This window comes from Callithrix jacchus, chromosome 14, assembly GCF_049354715.1.
Source record: "Callithrix jacchus isolate 240 chromosome 14, calJac240_pri, whole genome shotgun sequence".
Lineage (NCBI taxonomy): Eukaryota > Metazoa > Chordata > Mammalia > Primates > Cebidae > Callithrix > Callithrix jacchus.
Window position 1 is genome coordinate 37,790,816 of NC_133515.1, and position 19,972 is coordinate 37,810,787.

Below are 19,972 nucleotides of genomic sequence, written 5' to 3' on the forward strand. Positions count from 1 at the left end.
TTTAGATAGAAAAAGACTGGAAATGACACAAATATCTATCAATGGGTGATTGGTTGACTATTGAGAAGAAATTAAATATGGGGAAGATTGCTATAAAGGAATTAGAAGAGATAAGGAGCAAATGAGTTAGTGGGGAAACCCAGGGGTAGCAACATCAGGCAGCCCTTCCATCTCCAGGGCCAGAAGGACAAAAGAAAAATCTGTTATTAGCAGCTAGGGCTTTCCAGTGAGCCTGAAACCTTATAGCAGACATGGTCAGAGACATGGCCCAAAGCAGAAAAGAATGGAAACCTGCTTCTTTCCTCTGCGCCTCTGTCTCCTACACTCTCTTCTACACTAACTCTACCAACCAGGGAAGGCTGGTTTGCCAAGGTCATATTGAGAAAAGCTGGAAAAGGCAGAGGATACAAATGAGACCCCCAGATTCAGTTTCTACTGACTGCTTTTTTTCTTCCTCCCTTGAATATGAGTCTTATTTCTTCATATATCCCACAACGCTGTTTATTGAAAATTAGACTTTGATAATATAGCAACTCTGGGTCATGGTTTTCTTTCCTGACATTTGCTTTTGTTATTTTGTTTGGTTGTTAAGGAGCTTGCGTGGGCCAAATCTGTAAAACTGGCCCTCCCAATGGCTGCATGTCCCTGTTCCTTTTTTTTTTTTAAGTTATTGTTGTTTTTATGTTGGACTTAAGAGGGATCATTTTCTTTCTGTGTAGCATAGTGGTCAGCCAATGACTGCACAGAGGCCATACTCAAAACATTTAATCCAGTAAGGTTTCTGTTGATGGATTTATGTGTGGTCAGAGTACCACATACAAACTTCAGGCTGTTTTCAATTTTTCTCCAGACTTTTCTTTCCACCGGGCTTTTTTGCATGTCTTCTGTGTGTATGCAGCCTCAGTGTTGGCCAGTAGGATGTAGAGGGCTTGGGCCATCTTGGTTTCTGTCATGGATGTGTATAGCCTTAGCCAGTCTTATGTTTGTCCCAACAAAAACCTCAGATTAGAAGAATCATTGGTCCATTCCACTGCCCTCTGCTGAGACTGTCACTTTTACTGACATTGCTGCATGGGCATGGTACAGCTCTCCACATCAAGTGTGCCCGGTATGACCATGGTAGCAAAACTACTAGTTGTCACAGCCTGTCCCACTCTCATAAAACATCCATGTCAATCAGGCTGGCAGGAGCTTTGGAGTTGTCCCAGTAAAGAATGGCTCAAGCTCCTACTAACTTTCACAGTTCTACAGGTTTTTAAGAACAAATGTTTCTCCAATTGGTTATGCTTTTGGTAGAGCATAGACATATGAGCACAGATATAATTGTTATGTAATTTTTGTTTAGCTTCACAGTTGCTTTTGGAGAGAGGATTTGCTAACCTTCTTACTAAGCCATCCCCTGAAGTTCTGCTTCATTCATCTAATAAATATCTATTTTATATTTTCTTATAAAAGGTATTTTTCTGGGCATTGAGATTCCTTAATAAATAATACAGACCTAGTTCCTGTTCTTATGTTTTTACAAGGGTGATGACAAGTGACCATATAATCATTATTTAATTACAAATGTAGTGACTTCTACAATGGAAAAACACTTAGACTTCTGTTTTTGTTTCATGTCTTACTGAATTAGCCATAACTTCTAGAAAATTATTATCATAATATTGTAATAGCAATAATGTGTGTAATTTTCATGTTTCTGATTTTGATAGACATGCTTCTAATGTGTAACCACTAAGATAAATGTTTTTAGAAATCATGTTGAAGAATTACATATTTATTCCTAGTTTTCTAACATGTTTTCCCCTTAAAAAATTTACGTTGAGATCCTTTTGTGATTCATAAACACGATGACTCGGTTTTGATCCTTAGGTGTGAGATGCGCCTCCCTCAAATCTTGTTATGACATCTGTACATTACTTATCTGACATGAAAAAAAAAAAGAAATAAATCTGTGTTGAAAGTTATCAGATGGTTTTTTCAGCATCTTTTGAGATTTTTATATAAGTTTTCATATTAGATCCATTTGCATCACATTTTATGTATTGAGATATTCTAATAGCAAAGTACTTTGCATGATTAAAATTATCCTGATGGTAGTGATCATTTAAATTTACCTGAATTTCATTGACTTGTATTTTGTTTAGTATTTTATTGAAAGTGATTTGGGACACTATTTTAGTCCTATTATTTTTTAGTCTTTAATCATTTTTAATATTTTTCCATGATCTGCAATTGTTCATTGAAATGTGTGACAATTTAAACAAAAAGAAGGGAAATAAATTTGGTAATTTAGTGTTACATTAGTCACAGGGCAGGAATACTGCCTAGGTGCCAGACTCACAAAACCAAAATTTTTATTAATGCGTCTTGAAGGACTTTTTAAAAGAGTATCTGGTTGACAATCATAAGTCCTCTAGCCTTAAAAAAAAAAAACTAAAAATTTAATCTGACTGGCTTTTATTTAGTAACTTTGAATTTAGTTTAAATCACGATAATGACAACTCCTCAGAATGAGAAAGACGGAGAAGTCCCACTAGGCAGAGAACTGTGATTCCCATGGCATCCATAAATATATCTTTATTAAAGTACTTGTCCCATTGAATTAAAATTGTTTACCTATATGGAGATAATCCCCACTAGCCCATAGCATTTTATGTGATGATTTAATCAGCTCTCTGTCCCTACAACCTGGTGTAGCTCCCAGCACATACAGTTACTTCAAATCTTTAGGAAGAAATGTATGGGGCTATAGAGGACACCTCAAAATCTAAATGCCAGTTCTTACTCTTCCAATGTCCCAATAAAATGCCTAAAGAAGAGATACTATACAGGCATAAACATGCTTTAAAGATAAGGTTGAAGGAGCAAAGCATGCAAATGACAGGGACTTTCACTGATGGATGGACAGTCGTTACAATGTACGCTGTGCTTCTGCAATCATATCTTACCAAGAAGAAAGGCAGTCTGTTTTCCTAGAGATGACATCAGATTCACAGAGATTTATACAAAATGTGTTTTCTTGAGGGTCCACATCTAGCTACATGAGCTCAGGCAAGTCACATAATTTTTCTGGATCTCTGTCTTTCCAGCTGCAAATACAGGGGTAATAAGTCTGAGAGTCTCTTCTGTACCTCATATCTTTTGATTCCATGATGAATGAAAAACAAGCAGTGGTGTTCTGAAAGATTTATTATAAAATATAAAATCAAATTCTACCTTTTTATAATAATAGAAGTGAGTTGGAGATTGCCAAGCCACTGACCATCCCTATGAGCAGGAAATTTCTCCTAAAGGAAACAGAAACACAATATAGTCCCAAAATATCAAGACTTTATATCTGTCAGAAGTAGAAATGATTATTTGCTCTTGGTAATATGGGACAGTTATTCAGGTCAAATAAGTTAAATAGGTTTATCTTCCCAATATTTGAGACCTGGCACTTGCTTTTTTATTTCTTCTCTGAGAGTATTTGATTTGTTTAATGTTTAGCAGAAGGAAAAAGAAAGAGAGAGCATGTGTGTGTGTGTGCATGTTTGTTTGAAAATTGCAGTCACTTTTCTTCTAAAGCCACAGGCTATGATGTCAGGAAGTAAATGATAGAAGTTGTCAGCTCTCCTATCTATAACCTCATGCTTTGCAGTTTCCCTAGGGCTGCATGCACTCTTACAGCTTCTTAAACAGGAAGTAGACCTGGCAAAAAATGTAACTGCATTTTACAGTTCATATACCAGAGACTCAGCCAGAGAAGTTCTAAACAGAAGACTTCATAGAAATTCTGACACTGTTTTTTGCCAAAGAACAGTGTCTTTTTCAGAAATGTTGATTTGGGGATCATGGACATTCTCCTTAGCAAGTGTGTTGGAAGGAGGAAATTGGTGCCTTTGAACAGATAATCCTCCCACACAATAGCACTTGGTAAGGGACAATATGCAGCACAGGTAAGTGCTGTTAGAAGGCTGAATGGGAAAGAGGAAGAAGGCAGAGGAGGAGTAAATAAGAGGTTAAATAGAAAGACCAGAGCAACCCAGAGAGCCTGAGAGCACTGGGTGATGAGAAGACCTGCAGGAAGGGAATGGTGAGATAAGAATGTTACAATGAAAAATCCTGTTGTCCATATCTTTCTCTACTATAGACAGCTGGAGTTTTGTATAAACTGTGTGCTCTCATAAGAATCCAGAGCTGACTGCTCTGAGCAGTTCATGGTACATAACGTAGGACTTTGACAAATGCTGGCAAAGATCTTTAATTTCTTCCAAGGATTGGACTATACAGGAATTTGTTTTTTATTATATAGATCAATCATTAGAAACAGCTTAGATGATATTATTCATGCAGTTAACCTGAAATGAGTATGGTAATAGTTGCAGAAAACAAGCATTACCCTTATAAACTTGGAGATTAAATTAAATCCTTTTTGTTAAACTCATTTATTTAAAAAAATTATCGATTCTCCCAGTAGTAATGTGATTCTGTGAACTGCAATTTATGTTATTTAGGAACTTCAGAGTAAAATTATTCCAAGGCTTCTCTTGGATGAAGGGCTGTGAAATCTCATTTTGGATGTAGAATATTATAATTGCATAAATTACTCAGGGTTTATGATGTGCAGTTTTTAAGAAAAGCAAATAGTTTTTTGCATTTGAAAATTCAAGGAGTATGTGACTTCCTGAAGAGATGCTTCTTTTCAACTTCAAATCAGCTTTATTTCTTGGCTTTTTCATGAACTTCCCTTCCTGTGCTACAAGTATTTCCAAGGGAGATTGTGTCATGTGCTTTTAGATTCTGCCAAGAAAAGGTGTTTCATTACTCACAGTTGCATTTATATCATTTGGTTATAGCCTATGATAGAATATAGCTAAGGAGAGAGGTCAATACTGACTTCTTACTAATACTGTATCCATAATTGTTGTCTATGTAGTTGAACTGGCCTTTTAAAGAGATAAGCAACTAAATTTGCTGTGAAAATTTCTACATCTGTTCACTAATTTCTGGAATTCTGAAATGGGTAATGTCTCTCATAAGTATAAATTGTTTTAGTCTATGTTTCCTCAGTAGGTCAAATCTAACACAACAACTTGCATATAGTTTATTTTAGAAAACAATCACAAAGAATGAAAGTAGAGGGCAGGGAAGAGAGGAAAAATAATCCAAGGGTGTGTTCTTAAGGTTTTTTTTACCACTGTAGACAGCTGAAACATGAGCCACATGGAAACATCTGAGGAGCCAATGATAATTCACCTGAGAGTTATTCACTCAAGGGATGCAAAGGGAGAATACTTATCAAGCAAATTCTGTTTCCCATTGGTGAATGCTTCATGCAATATTAACTGCATCTTACTTCCAGGTTTCCAGAGATTAAAATAGCTGAACAAGTTTCAGCAGGCATCAGGAAGGCAGTGGTAGAGGCAGTGGTGAGAAGTGCTAAGAGGCAGAAATCAAGAGATTCCTGGTGGAGCTGAACAGAAGTGCTCTCAGGCTACATTCGCAGGCATTAGTTGCCATACCAAGGGCTAGAGTAAAAATGGCACCTATAAGCATATGAGGCAGAGCCTAAGAAGTCCAGAGGCAAAGCTTAAAAGACAAACATTTACATCTAATTTAGTATAAGAATGTCTCATTAGAGCATATCTGTGGAGGGTCAGTGATACACAGGATGGTGGGTATCTGAGGGAGGAGAAGGGCTTAGCTATGGCACATTAAGGAAGATCATACTGGAGGTAGGTTGAGGGTTTCAAATGACCATCTTGGCCTACTGTAGATTTTCAACTAAGGCTAAGACTGCCCGAAAAATTCACTGAAGAGTTGGCAGAATTATAGTGAATTCAGGGTCATCTAATTAACTTCCCATCTGTAGCTTAGGCCCTCTGTCAGCAGCCACTGACCTTTGCTTAAAGTTCTCTCACGTCAAAGCACTCACAGTCTTGAGTTAACCCAATCTAGATTGAGACATTCCTAACTACTAGAGATTATGGCAAAAACTTATCTTTCTGAGGTTCCTGCTTGCAAGTTTTGGATAGTTGAGGCCATGCAGAATTATTAAGATCTGAAGAGTTATCCTGGCTTCCTGAATCTTTAATCATTAGGTTAAACATCTCTAATTTGTATAGACACTTATTCCTCAGATGATAGTGTTTATAGGTCTTGCTCCTTTGAAATCTTCTACATTGAGGTGCCCCAAAATAAAGCGTTACACAACACATTGTAAACTGATGAAGACTGAAGGAGTATCATTTCCTCCCTCAGGCTAGACACAGTTCTGGTGATATAGGCTGGAGTAACATAACAAATATAGAGTAATATAGGCAAAGTAATAGGACAGAGCTTTCTCGGAAGCTGCTATGCACTGCTATGTGTAACTGAGTTCACTGATGACCAAAGCCCTTGACTCTTTTTTATATGAACTAAAGCTAAACCATATTTTAACCTGCCTTTGTACTTTTATTAGTTGGTTTGATTTTTTGGAGGGGTGGGGCAAGGGAAGAATCTTACATAAATCTTTATTAAATGTATCTTGTTAGATCAGTCAATTATTTTGACCTGATAAGGCCTTTCATAACCATAATTTGACATTCAACATGTTTGTTATTGTTTGTAGCTTCTTATCACTGTTAAGGAAAAGAAAAAAAGATTTATTAAGACAGGACTTGCTTTACTGTAAGTAGAAATGTCTGTCTGGTAATGGCCATTCAACCAGTTATTAAGCCTACCAAATGTACTAGCATGCAAGCCAGGGAGAATTGGAAAAGTTGTAGGTCTTTATTTTTGAACAGGAAAAGCCGGTTGATATGACTAGATTTTGTGTCCCTGCCCAAATCTCATCTTGAATTATAATCCCCATAACTCCCACAATCCTGCATGTGTTAAGGAAGAGACCAGAAGGAGTTAATTGGATCATGGGGACGGTTTCTCCCATGCTGTTCTTGTGATACTGAGTGAGTTCTCATGAAGTCTGTTGGTTTTATAAGCACTCAGTAGCTCTTCCCGCATTCATTCTTCTTCCTGCTGCCATGTGAAGGTGTCTTGCTTCCCCTTCACCTTCTGCCATGATTGTTTCCTAAGGCCTTCCCAGCCATGGTGAACTGTGAGTCAATTAAATCTTTTTCCTTTATAAATTACCCAGTCTCATGCAGTTCTTTAAAGCAGTGTGAAAACAGACTAATATACCAGTAATCCTCAGAAAATGCATCCCAGCAAGTAAGAGAAGACTCTAGCCCAACTCTGGCATTCATCAGTGTCTAAAGAAGAGTCCAGTTGATGTTGGCAAAGTGAAGACAGCACTTATGTATTTCTGAGAAGCAGCATTGTATAGTGGCAGGTATAGCCATGGTCATTAACTAGAAGTTATTTTGGTGGGAATCATCAGGAAAATCCAAAAGAGCTCACTGCTTAGATAAAGGGCTGTTAGGCACAAAGCAAGAAACATGCCCTCCTTTTCCTACCCCTACCACAAAGGATGGGATGGAAAGTACACTTTTCAAATTGCCACAGGACTCTAAGGAGTATTTTTGTATGACACATGAGTTTTGCCTTTAAGAGTGGACAACAACAAAAAAATTGTTTCCAAACTTCATTTGTCTTTTAGCATCCTTCTGCCAAGCTACTTCACTTTGCTTAGTTTGGGGCAGGGCCAGTGGAGCCAGGACTGAGCAGGAACCAGCACCTAAGTGCATACAACATACGCAGATATGAGCATATATTTTTGTCATTATCCTCACCCAACAGAAATAGCTCCCTAACTCCCTTTGTGAGCTCCCAACCCACATAATAAGTATCACTTTTTGTTCTAATTTACATTCTATTTCCTCACTAGAACCAGAGCTCTACCATGAACCCCAGTTCATTTTCCTGGGGCCATGATACCTTGCCTATTTCTTTTTCAATAATTTACCCTTAGGACACATGATAGACAGAATAATGGCCTCCCAATGATGTTCACATCCTAAGCTCTAGAATCAATTACATTATACAGCAAAGGTGAATTAAGATTGTGAATGGAATTAAGGTTGCTAATAAACTGCCTTCAAGGTAGAGAGATTATCCTGGGTTAATGAGAGAAGCCTTGTGTAATTTTAAGCGTTCTTGAAAGTGGAGGAGATAGGCAGAAGAAATCACAGAGATGTGGTGATGAAAGGACAGTCAGAGTAAGTTGTTATGAGAAGGACTCAATAGACCACTGCTGGCTTTGAAGATGAAGGAAGGGGTCATGGGCCGAGGAATTCAGGTAGCCTCTAAACACAGGAAAAAATAAGAAAACAGATTCTTCACTCGGGATTGCAGAAGGGAATGCATTTTTGTCTGATACCTTAATTCTAGTCCAGGGAAACCAATGTCAGAGATCTAACCTTCAGATAATAAGAAAATAAATTTGTGTGGTGTAAGCAGGTAAATTATTGGTAATTTGATTCAGCAACAATACAGAACTAATACAAAACTGTGTCATGTTTCTTTACCTTTCAAATAATTATCAGGATCTTGATTCAACCTGAAAACATGACTCTTCAAATGATGACCATTCTTTTTTAAAATAAAAAAAAATTAACAAAATTATATGTATTATCCTAGACAACATGATGTTTTAAAATATATACTCATGCTAATTAACATATGCATTACATTACATAACTTATTTTTTGTGTTGAGAACACAATATGTATTCTTAGTGATTTTCAAGAATAAAATACATTGTCATTAACTATAGTCACCAAGTTTTACAATAGATCTCTTAGCTTATTTCTCTCTCATTGAAATTTTCGATCCTTTCACCAACATCTTCCTAAATTGCTCCTCATCCACATCTTAGCAACCACCATTCTACTCTCTGCTTCTATGAGTTTAACTTTTTAGATTCTACATATAAGTGAGATCATATGGTATTTGTCTTTCTGTGCCTGGCTTATTTCATTTAGCATGATGACCTCTAGGTTCATCCATGTTGTTGCAAATGACAGACTTTTCTTCTTGTTTAAGGGTGAAGAGCATTTTATTATGTGCATATACAACATGTTCCTTATCCATTCATCAGTTGATAGACACTTAAGGTGATTACATATCTCGGAAACTGTGAATAGTGCTGCAATGAACATGAGAGTGCAGATATCTCTTCAACACACTGATTTCATATACTTTGAATATATACCCAGTAGTGAGATTAAAGCTAATTATTGATAGGTAAGGATTTACTACTGTCATTTTGCTTCTGTCTGATTGTTTTATAGATCCTTCTTTCTTTCTTCCTTTCTTGCTGTTTTTCTTTTTGATTAGGCGATTTTCTCTAGTTCTGTGCTTTGATTCCTTACTTTTTTATCTGTTGTAAATCTACTATAGGTTTTTGCTTTGCAGTTACCATGAGCCTTATAGTTATAACAGCCTATTGTAAACTGATAACAACTTGATTTTGATTATATTTAAAAACACTCAAACTTTTTATTTCACTTCCCCCCATTTTATGTTTTCAAAGTTACAATTTATACTTTTTTTTTCTTTTGAGATGGAGTTTCACTCTTGTTCCCCAGGCTGGAGTGCAATGGCGTGATCTTGGCTCACTGCAACCTCTGCCTCCCAGGTTCAAGTGATTCTTCTGCCTCACCCTCCAGAGTAGCTGGAATTACAGGCATGCACCACCATGCTTTGTTAATTTTTTGTATTTTTTTCTTTTTAAGTAGAGATGGATTTCTCCATGTTTGTCAGGCTGGTTTTGAACTCCTGACCTCAGGTGATCTGTCCGCCTTGGCCTCCCAAAGTGTTGGAATTACAGGCATGAACCACTGTGCCTGGCTATACTTTTTTATGTTGTACATAGCTTAACAAATTATTGTGGCTGTTCATATTTTAATAGTTTTTTTAACCTTTATACTAAAGAAATAAGTGATTTACACACAATAATTTCAGTATTAGAGTTTCTAAGTTTATGTACTTAATTTTGACAATGAGTTTTATATTTTCATATGTTTTCATGCTATTAATTGGTGCCTCTTTCTTTCAGCTTAGAGGAGTCCCTTTAACATTTCTTATAAGACTTATGGTGATGATGAGCTCTCTCAGCTCTTTTTGTCATTTCGCCTTCATTTCAGAAGGACAGAATTGCCTCGTACAATATTCTCAGTTTGCAGTATTTTTCCTTTAGCATTTTGAGTATGTGAGACTATTATTTCCTTGCCTGTCAAATTTCTGCTGTGGTCTTCTAGCTTTATTAAAGCTCTGCTTACATGTGACATGCTTATATTCCCTTGCACTCTCAGAAGCATGTCTTTGTCTTTCAATTTTCAGTTTGGTTATATGTTTTAGGATAGTACTGTTTGGATTGAATCTAATTTAGGATTTTGACTTTCCTGTACTTGGATATTTTTATTTTCTCCAATTTGGAAAACTTTCTGCTATTTTTTTAAAGTAAGTGTTCTACCCTTTCATCCCTTTCTTCTTCTTAAACTCCTATATCTCAAACATTTGCCCTTTTGATGCTATTCTGCAAATCCTGTAAGATCTCTTCATTCCCTTTTATTCTTTTCTATTTTTTCCTCTGATATTTTCAAATAACCTGTCTTCAGCTTCACAGATTTTATTCCTTCTGCCTTATCGATTCTATTGTTAATTCTCTCTGTTACATTTAAAAATGTTTATTCATTGTGTTTTTTAACTCCATAATTTGTTTTATTTTTTTAAATAATTTTATTCTCTCTGTTAAATTTATTATTTTAGTCATTTATTGTTTTTCTGATTTAATTAAATTGTTTCTCTCTATTTTCTTGAGGTTCACTGAACCTCCTTAACACAATTATTTTAAATTCTTTATCAGGTACTTTGTGCATCTCCATTTTATTGGGGTCAGCTACTGGAAATTATAGTATTCTTTTGGTGATGTTATATCTCATTGATTGTTCATGTTTCTTATTGCCTTATACTGATATCTATACATTTGAAAAAGTAGAGACTTATTCTAATATTTGCAGATGGGTTTTGTCTGGGAAAGCTCTTTATCAGTCAGCTCATACAGAGATTTTGGGCAGGGGCAGGCTCTCTGGTGAGATCTGTGGGGAGGCTTGCTGCTGGAGTCTTTGGGCAGGTTTGGCCCCAGGTGGATCCCTGGCACCTAAGTTCACAGGGGCTTACTAGGTGCTGAGATGGGCCCTGAGCCTAAGTCTGCAGTGGTCAGCCTGGTACTAGGATGGGCCTGATCCCTGTCTTCACTGGGATAGGCCTGGTGCCTGAGTCCACTGGAATGGGCCTAGAGCTGAGTCCCTAGGCACTAACCTGGGACTAGGGAAGATCTGGGACTTGAGCAAATGAAGATGGGTCTTTTTCCTGGGTCTTCAGGTATGGTCTTGAACCCTGTGTTGCTGGAACATGGGGCAATAAGGGCTAAATTGGAGAATGGAGCTGTAGGGACCAGCCTCAACAGGCCTGGAGTCTGTGTCTATAGGTGGCAGCCTTGTGCCTGAGGCCAGAGATATGCCTCTAGTGCTAGAAAAATAAATAAAAATAAATTTGCAACTGAACACGGTACAGTTAAAGTAAACCCAAAGGTAAAGAGAATACCTCAAAAGTAGTCAGAGAAAAAAGGAGAGTTTCCCAAAAGAGCAAGGTTTAGAATAACAACTGACTTTTCAACCACAGCAACAGAGAACATAAAACAAGTGATACTTTCAACTTGTTGAAAAAAAACAACTGCCAATCTAGGAAGCAAAAACATTCTTAAACAGTATTCTTATTCTCAAAAAATTCTTGAAAAATCAAGACAATTAGGAACATTTTCAGGCAAATAAAAATGGGTCCACTATTAGCAGACCCATGCTAAAGAAAATTCTAAAATGTATTCTTAAGACAAGAGGAAATAATCATATGGAAAGATTCAGGAGAAAAATAAAAAGTAATAACATTGGCTATAAGTTCCACAATGGCAGGGCTAGGGTCCATCCTGTTCCCTGCTGACCTTAGCCATTTAAAGTATGAATGAGATAATAAAATAAGCTTGACATAAAGATAAGCTTTCCAGTCATCAGAGCTGCTTGCAGGTGGAATAAGCTGTCCCAAAAAATGTGACATACAAGCAGAAACAAACCAACTGATTTTTTCCAGGCCTTGACTTTAATCTAGGAACTTCTGGATATTTAACAAAACTATCATTGACTGAGCCCCAGTGAGCTAAATATTTTTGCATGCATTATGTCACTAAATGTTAATAACTATACCATGAAGTAGGTTAAAGTATCTTTATTTTATAAATAATGAAATAAAGCTCAAAGAGTGTACAACTAGGGGAAAGAGGTGTACAATTGGGGAAAGAGATGCAATTAGTGTTCTATAAAGTTTGTGTACGAGGAGTCTTAAGCCGATGGTAAGGTCCATAACTATTATGCCCCTTGTATGTCTGAGTATCAAGCGACAGCCCCACAAACTTATGCATGCTATAGGTTGTTATAGACTCTCATCTATGAGTTCTTATAAATTACCATAGCTCTGCGGAACCATCCTATGAATAAAATTCACTGTTACTGTTGTGAGGCCTGTCACCTTCTTCCTAAGATGTGAACCTCATTTATCATAAGAACCCCCTTTGTGAATGCTTTTGTAAAACGTACATCTGTGTCTTATTAAACTATTAGGAACTTCTTGTTAAACATGTTTACTTCTGCTCCCTTCCCAACTCCTATAAAACTGACAACAAAGGAATGAAAAGTATAATTCAATGATTTTTAAAAAAGAAAAAAGTCAATCACAGTAAATTGTAAAGGTCTATAATATTTAGAAGATGAATTGAGGATAGATGAGTCTTAAATTACTAAAGAGATCAGAGAAAACTAAAACTCAAATGCCTCGTATTCGTTGTAGTGTGAGGAGGAGTATTGGCTTTTAGGAATGACACAGGGAAGCCAAAAAAAGAAAACAAGTCTAGAGGAGTTTATTGAAGAAGACTAAAATTATGGGTACAAGTCAGCAGTGGAAATAGAAAAATTTACCAAAAGTCAGTAAAACAAACAGCCACCTCACATCCTCACAGTACACTCACAAGACCATTCCTTTCACACTGGGACAAAGAAAACCCAGAGAAGTTAACTCTTTACAGAAATTGAAATCTCAGATTTCAGCTAAGAGTTGGAGTGCCATGCCAGAAATACAAGACCTAAATAAAGTCAGAATACCAAGTGATGAGGTCCCTTTTGGATCCCAGAAGTCTGAAATTCAAGCCTCTATGTCCACTGCCATCCCCTCTCTTCATGACAGGCAAGATATTGGAAGGTTCCTCCCTAGGAAACTGACTGGTGGAGTAAGACTTAAGCATATTAGTGTTAGATGGTTTTTCAAAGAGTCAACCCAATCTCTACAACTCTTTGCTGAAACTCACACAGCAACAAGCCTCTCTCATGCACAGCAAAAAACCAATCAGCTTTGTAATAACTTTATGCTTAAACTTGAATGTTGAGCCAATGATTGCCAAACTATTGAGAAAAATCCTTAAATCAATTTTTCCTTTCCCCTCTATTTATTAAAAAATGCCATCATGAAAGCAACATTTTTGTTATGAGTCATACCTTGTCTTGTAAAAGCCCATTTATGCCATTGGAGTAAATTTATTGTCACTCTGGTGTAAGATCTTTGTCCTTAGTTCTTAAAAAAAAAAAAGCGTTTCTGTTCCTTTCTGTGAGACCAATCTTCCTTTTCTTGCTCTCTTCTAATTTCCTCAGTGACAGATTTTTCACTTTGACATTTACTGAGCCTTGGAATTGCTTTATGGGGAATGACAGCCCCGATTCCCATTGTGCATTGTTTGTTTTTAGTTTAGTTATTTCATTGGGTGTTGTATTAGGTTTATATTTTTTCCCATTTTATTCTATTGTATCTCTTCACTATGCTGTAGATTTATATAGTGAGAATAACAAATATTTTAAAGCTTAAAAAATTAAACCTCTCACCTGTTTTTACATTTGGCCGTATTTTGTTGAACTTATTGGTGCTGTAGTCATCACAATGTCTTGTCAACTGTGACCTTCCATTAGGTTCAGGAAGACTTAACAATTTCATGTCATTAGTTTACTTGGGGATGTAATACAGTCGCTGAGATAGTGTGGTGCTTTCATAAGTCAGAAGTTTAGGTAATTTTAGAAGTTCAGTAAGGCATATAAATTTTTTACCTGTTCTATGCTTCATGGGAAAAACTTTCAACAAACTTCAGAAGCATTCTCATTTACTTTTTTTATCTGTTTCGCATATATAAAATGTTCATCTATAGAGAGTTCTTTCTTATGTGCATTTAAATGTGGTTATAAATTTTGGTTTTCTTATTAATTCAAAAAACAATATGTGCAGAAGGAGATGAAGCATGGCACAGAGCACTACAAATAGGGAAGATTTTTTTGTGCCCAGAGATAAGGAGCAAAGAGCCATCATACACTGAAAGCATGTTTCCTTGAGAATAATGAACCATATAACTGCTTTCATGTGACTTTCAAAATATAAATCTTCAGGATGAAAGGGCAGGTGATGATGAATTATTGAAACAGAAAATAGTTGAAGGGAAAGGGCAGCAACATAAATGTTATGCACATTTATGCAAATTCAACTTCTAAAGTGTGAAAGGGTTTTCTCTGTACTATAAAAGTGACTGAAATTAATGGGTGAGAAGCAGGGAGATTTTGTATGTCTGCTAAACTCTGCCTATAGAGTCCTTTTGAAAGGATGCCTACAGCACAAAAGACTGAGCCATCTTTCACAGGCTCCATGCTATTGTGGGATTAGGCTGACAGCCCACATAGCAAGAGTCAAAAGGCAGGTGTGTTTTGTGAAGACTTGAGTAGAATAAAAGAAAATAATGCCAGGCCCAGAAGAGAAACTTCACATGGATGGGAGTGGGTAAAAAATACTCAGAAAATATGATTCTAGTGAGCTGTGGGAAACTTTAGTAACCTTGAAAACACTCAGAACCCTACTGTAGTAAGTAAAATGCCTTTAGAATCCTAGGTGAGTCAGAAAGGACCCCAAAAAGCTATATTATATTAATATAGAAAATGTGTATGGTAAAGTTAAGAGCCTCCACAGAAAGGTCAATGAAATATTTTAAGTTCATCTTAAAGTATTTCATTTTGGCCCGGATTTACACTGACATAAAATCTCAGAGACTCATTCCAACTTTTCTGGGGCCAAGATGATTATCTCCTTCTGCAGATCTTTTAATATAGTTAACGTTTCCATTAGCTGAAGTGTGATATGAGCCTTTATAAGAGCCAGAAGCACACAGTAAGAGATACGGCAATTGACAGGGATATTCTAGAACACTTACTTTAAAAAAATTGCAGGCCGGGCGCGGTGCTTCACGCCTGTAATCCCAGCACTTTGGGAGGCCGAGGCGGGTGGATCACGAGGTCAAGAGATCGAGACCATCCTGGTCAACATGGTGAAACCCCGTCTCTACTAAAAATACAAAAAAAATTAGCTGGGCATGGTGGCGCGTGCCTGTAATCCCATCTACTCGGGAGATTAAGGCAGGAGAATTGCCTGAACCCAGGAGGCGGAGGTTGCCGTGAGCTGAGATCGCACCATTGCACTCCAGCCTGGGTAACAAGAGCGAAACTCTTTCTCCGAAAAAAAAAAAAAAAAAAAAAAAATTGAAAATACAAAAGGGAAGTCTACATGCAGGTAAGCATTCCAGTTTTTATTTTGCCTTCAGATGATGCCAGAATCCTTGGAAATAAATGGAAATGGGTGAGTGAAATTCTAATATTTTTCTGCTTGTTTACCCAGAGGGAGATTTTCAGGAAGGAAAAGATAGTTCAGCAGTTAGAGCTTATAAGACATATGTGCTCAAGAGAAAAAGCCATGACCCACATAAGAAAAATAAAGAGTATGTCTTAGACTGGGGAAAAAAGAGAAAGAGCTTACATCTTGAATGAGAGAAAGAGAAAACAAAGAAAAGAGACAGAGAGAAGGAAGTGATTTATAATGGATAGAAGCTTTTTAGCTGTCTAGTACAGTAAAATTTTGCCATCAAATATGACAGCAGGAAGCTCCCAACAAATTGATATTTTATGCCTTAATGATATTTCTACCCAACCTGAGTGGTCACATAGCCTCTCTCTGGCTCGAAATTTATTTAATCTATTCTGGAGTATTTTGCAATTTCTTCAGCCTTCAGTTGCATTGCTTAGTGATAGGCAATCATTTTGCATCGATCTTAATAATAGAACATCATAATCAAGACTCACCTACTTGTGCATACCGTTCTTTCTTAGGCCCTATAAAGCATTTGGTTGTTGCTTTGTAAGAAAATATGGAAATGCCGTTGTCCTTCCAACAATGAATATGTGCATTACTAATATCAAATGTATGCACTGAAATACTATTTTCATACCTTTCTGTGTACTTAATAACATTTCGTTTCAGTGATGAATCAGTGTGTTCAATTTGGGTATACTGCACATATCAATTCAATTTAATGCATAAAGCATCAACAATGAGCATAATTCTTTTGAAGTGGTAACAATATGAACAGCTATGAGCAAGCTCCCACATGCCCTGGCAACAACTATATCAAAATACTGATAACAATGGTATGATTCCATTGATTATAAGACATAGTCTTATTTTAGAGATGTTAGTACACAAATAAAAGTTTTAGAACCATTGCAGTATGGTAATGTGATATATAAGATAGATCGACAAACCCTATTTTATTATAACTTCATGTGTTCACACAGTCATGAGGAATTTGGGAAACTGGAAGAAAAATGGAAATGTCATGTTCTGCAGTTGCCAATCTCTATCAAATGAGAAAACAAAGTCAAACACAGAGTTGACTCTGAGTATGCGGATTTATTTCTGGTTCTCCACTGGGTTAGAAGAATTTTTGCTAGGTGCGGTGGCTCATGCCTGTAATCCCAGCACTTTGGGAAGCCAGGGTGCGTGGATCACCTGAGGTCAGGAGTTCAAGACCAGCCTGGTCCACATGGTGAAACCCCATCTCTACTAGAAATGCAGAGAAATTTGTTGCAATTCTCAGGATAAACCAGTAGATGGAGGAATTCTCCACAGTCAGGAGCACACTCAACAAGCAAGAAGCAACACAATCTAATTTAGACCAAGGGGTAGATGCTGTAGGGTTTAGCTATGGGAGTTTCCATACACATGCTTTACACTACCAAATGGCAGAAGAAGCAGGGCTGAATGCAGAGACACAAATACATGCTTTATATTCAATAAACAAACTTTTAGGCAACATGGAAGAAAAATGGAAATGTCGTGTTCTGCAGTTGCTAATCTTTACCAAATGGGGAAACAGAGTCAAACACACAGCCCAATCCAAGTGTCACAAGAAGTTTAATGCAAGACTACTAATGAAACCAAAAACACTGCCTTAGTTGTCTCTCACATGAACCTCCCAATAGTTGTTCCAGGAAGACATGACCTCATGTAAGTATGAATAATAATGAATTAATATCAGAGCTATGCATAAATACTATGAAATAGTAGTAAACAATGATAGGTGAAGAACACACATGAGAAAAACACCATGTTTCAAATAAAATTATAACCAAAAGCACAAAAATTACTAAGCAAATAATATGTTTCTAAAACAAGAACTCAAGAAGAGATAAAAGAACTTAAGGAAGAAATGGGCAGATAGTCAAATAAGACTAAAAAAATGAGGGCAGAGCTCAGGGGGAAAAGTAGAAGAGAAAAATAAAATGATCATAGAAAGAATGGCCAAATTGGAAGCAGCACAAAGAATGCAATGGAAAGTATAAAATTATAGGTTGAATTGTGTCTCCCCAACATAAACATGTTGAAGTTTTCAGTACCTCAGGATATGACATTATTTGAGCACAGGGTTTTTGGTTCATGCCTATAATCCCGGCACTTTGGGAGGCCGAGGTGGGTGGATCACCTGAGGCCAGCAGTTTGAGACCAGCCTGGCCAACATGATGAAACCCCTGTCTCTACTAAAAACACAAAAAATTAGCTGGATGTGGTGGTGGATGCCTGTAATTCCAGTTACTCCGGAGGCTGAGGCAGGAGAATTGCCTGAACCCAGGAGGCGGAGGTTGAAGTGAGCCAAGATCGTGCCACTGCACTACAGTCTAGGCAACAAGAGCAAAACTCTGTTTCAAAAAATAATTTAAAAAAAAAGATGGGGTCACACTGGAGTAGAGTGGATCTCAGTATGACTATATCCTTAAAATAAGAATGCCATATGAAGGGAACAGACATGCACACAAAGAGGATACCACCCAAACATGAAGGCAAAGGTTGGCGTGATGCATCTACAACCAAGGCACAACAAAGATCTTCAGCAAATCACCAGAAGCTAGAAGAAAGGCACATAACACGTTCTCCCTCAAAATATTCAGAAGGAACCAACCTTGCTTACATGTTAAAATTATACTTCTAGCCTCCAGAACTGTAAGACAATAAATTTCTGTTGTTTTAAGCCACCCAGTTTGTGGTACTTTATTGTGGCAGTCCTAGGAAATGAACACACTCAGAAAGAGACAAGAAAAGCAGGATCAGAAAAAAATCAGCAAAATGAAATATAAATGAACAAAATTTAAAATATTACAGAAGAAATTTTCCTTTCTACAATGTCAAAAATCAGTTGACTCTAAATATGTGGATTTATTTCTGTGTTCTCTATTCTGTCTCATTGGTCTATGTGTCTATTTTTGTGCCAGTACAATGCTGCTTTGGTTACTATAGGTTTGTAGATATTTTGAGGTCAAGTAGTGGCTTTGTTCTTTTTTCCTCCCCGTTCAGGATTGCTTTGGTTATTCGAGATCTTTTGTGGTTTCATACAAATTTTAGATATGTTCTTTGTATTTTGTGAAGAATGTCACTAGTATTTTGATAGAGATTTTTTTTTTTTTGAGACACAAAGGAAACTTTGTGTACTGTTTGTGGAAATAGGGACAGTATTTTTATAATTTTCTTTCCTTTTTTTTCTTTTTGGTTATGTTCTTTCCTGGATTTGATATTAGGGTGTTGTAGGATTCATAGAATGATTTAGGTTAATACTGAGTGTTAACTTGATTTGACTGGGGGTGCAAAGTATTGTTCCTGGGTGTGTCTGTGAGGGTATTGCCAAAAAAGATTAACATTTGAGTCAGTTGACTGGGAAAGACAGACCCACCCTTAATCTGGGTGGGCACAATCTAATTAGCTGCCAACACAGTCAGAATAAAAAGCAGGCAGAAGAACATGAAAAGTCTAGACTGGCTTAGCCTCATCTTTCTCCCATGTTGGATGCTTTGTGCCCTTGAAGACTGGACTTCAAATTCTTCAGGTTTGGGAGCATGGACTGACTTCCCTGCTCCTCAGCTTGCTGACATCCTATTGTGGTACCTTGTGATCATGTGACTTAATATCCTTAATAAACTCTCATATATATCTTATTATTTTTGTCCCTCTGCAGAACACTGGTTTTGGTCCAGGAGTGGTTCTAGAGGAACAGAATATTAAGGATAGAGTTCTTTAGTTGGTTTGGGTGTTTCTGGAGTTGGCTGCTTAATATGATTAGACCCCAAAATGCTAAAGACTAGTTCTAATAGTATGGAGGACCCTAATAGTCCTCAGCAAGAAGTGTTTAGAGAGTTATGCAAAATAAATACATTCGACATTCCTGATTCACAGTTATGACAGGCAAGAAGTTTAATGGATCTATACATAGTTTTGACTATATGTAGAGAACCAACAAAGATAATGAAGTTGGTTGGTTACTCCTCAGTTCACTAGACAAAGTGATGGAAGAAAATGATGAACTCAGGGATTCTAACTCCCAGCTTCAGAAGCAGATACTGAGCCTCAAATCTTCTAAGAATCCCCTGAGCAAGAGTCTTATCTTCTGCAGAGGAAGAGCTGAAATTGTGGGAAATCAGCCACAAGCTCTTATCGAATGAGTGGCTGACATGCAATGAAAATTGCATGCACAGCCTTGCCCAGATGTCTACTGTTAAAGTGAAGGCATTGATTGGAAAAGAATGGGATCCTG

At 37.0% G+C, this 19,972-nt stretch overlaps 1 long non-coding RNA gene and 1 other non-coding gene across 2 annotated transcripts in view; both read left to right on the top strand.

The window, feature by feature from the left end:
- Positions 1 to 19,972, top strand: part of LOC144579157 (uncharacterized) — a 148,967-nt gene that overhangs the window by 13,362 nt on the left and 115,633 nt on the right. The window lies entirely within an intron of this gene.
- LOC118147629 (small nucleolar RNA U13) lies at positions 1,827 to 1,930 on the top strand. Its single transcript, XR_004734072.1, has one exon. It is a non-coding gene; the product is annotated as a small nucleolar RNA U13 (small nucleolar RNA).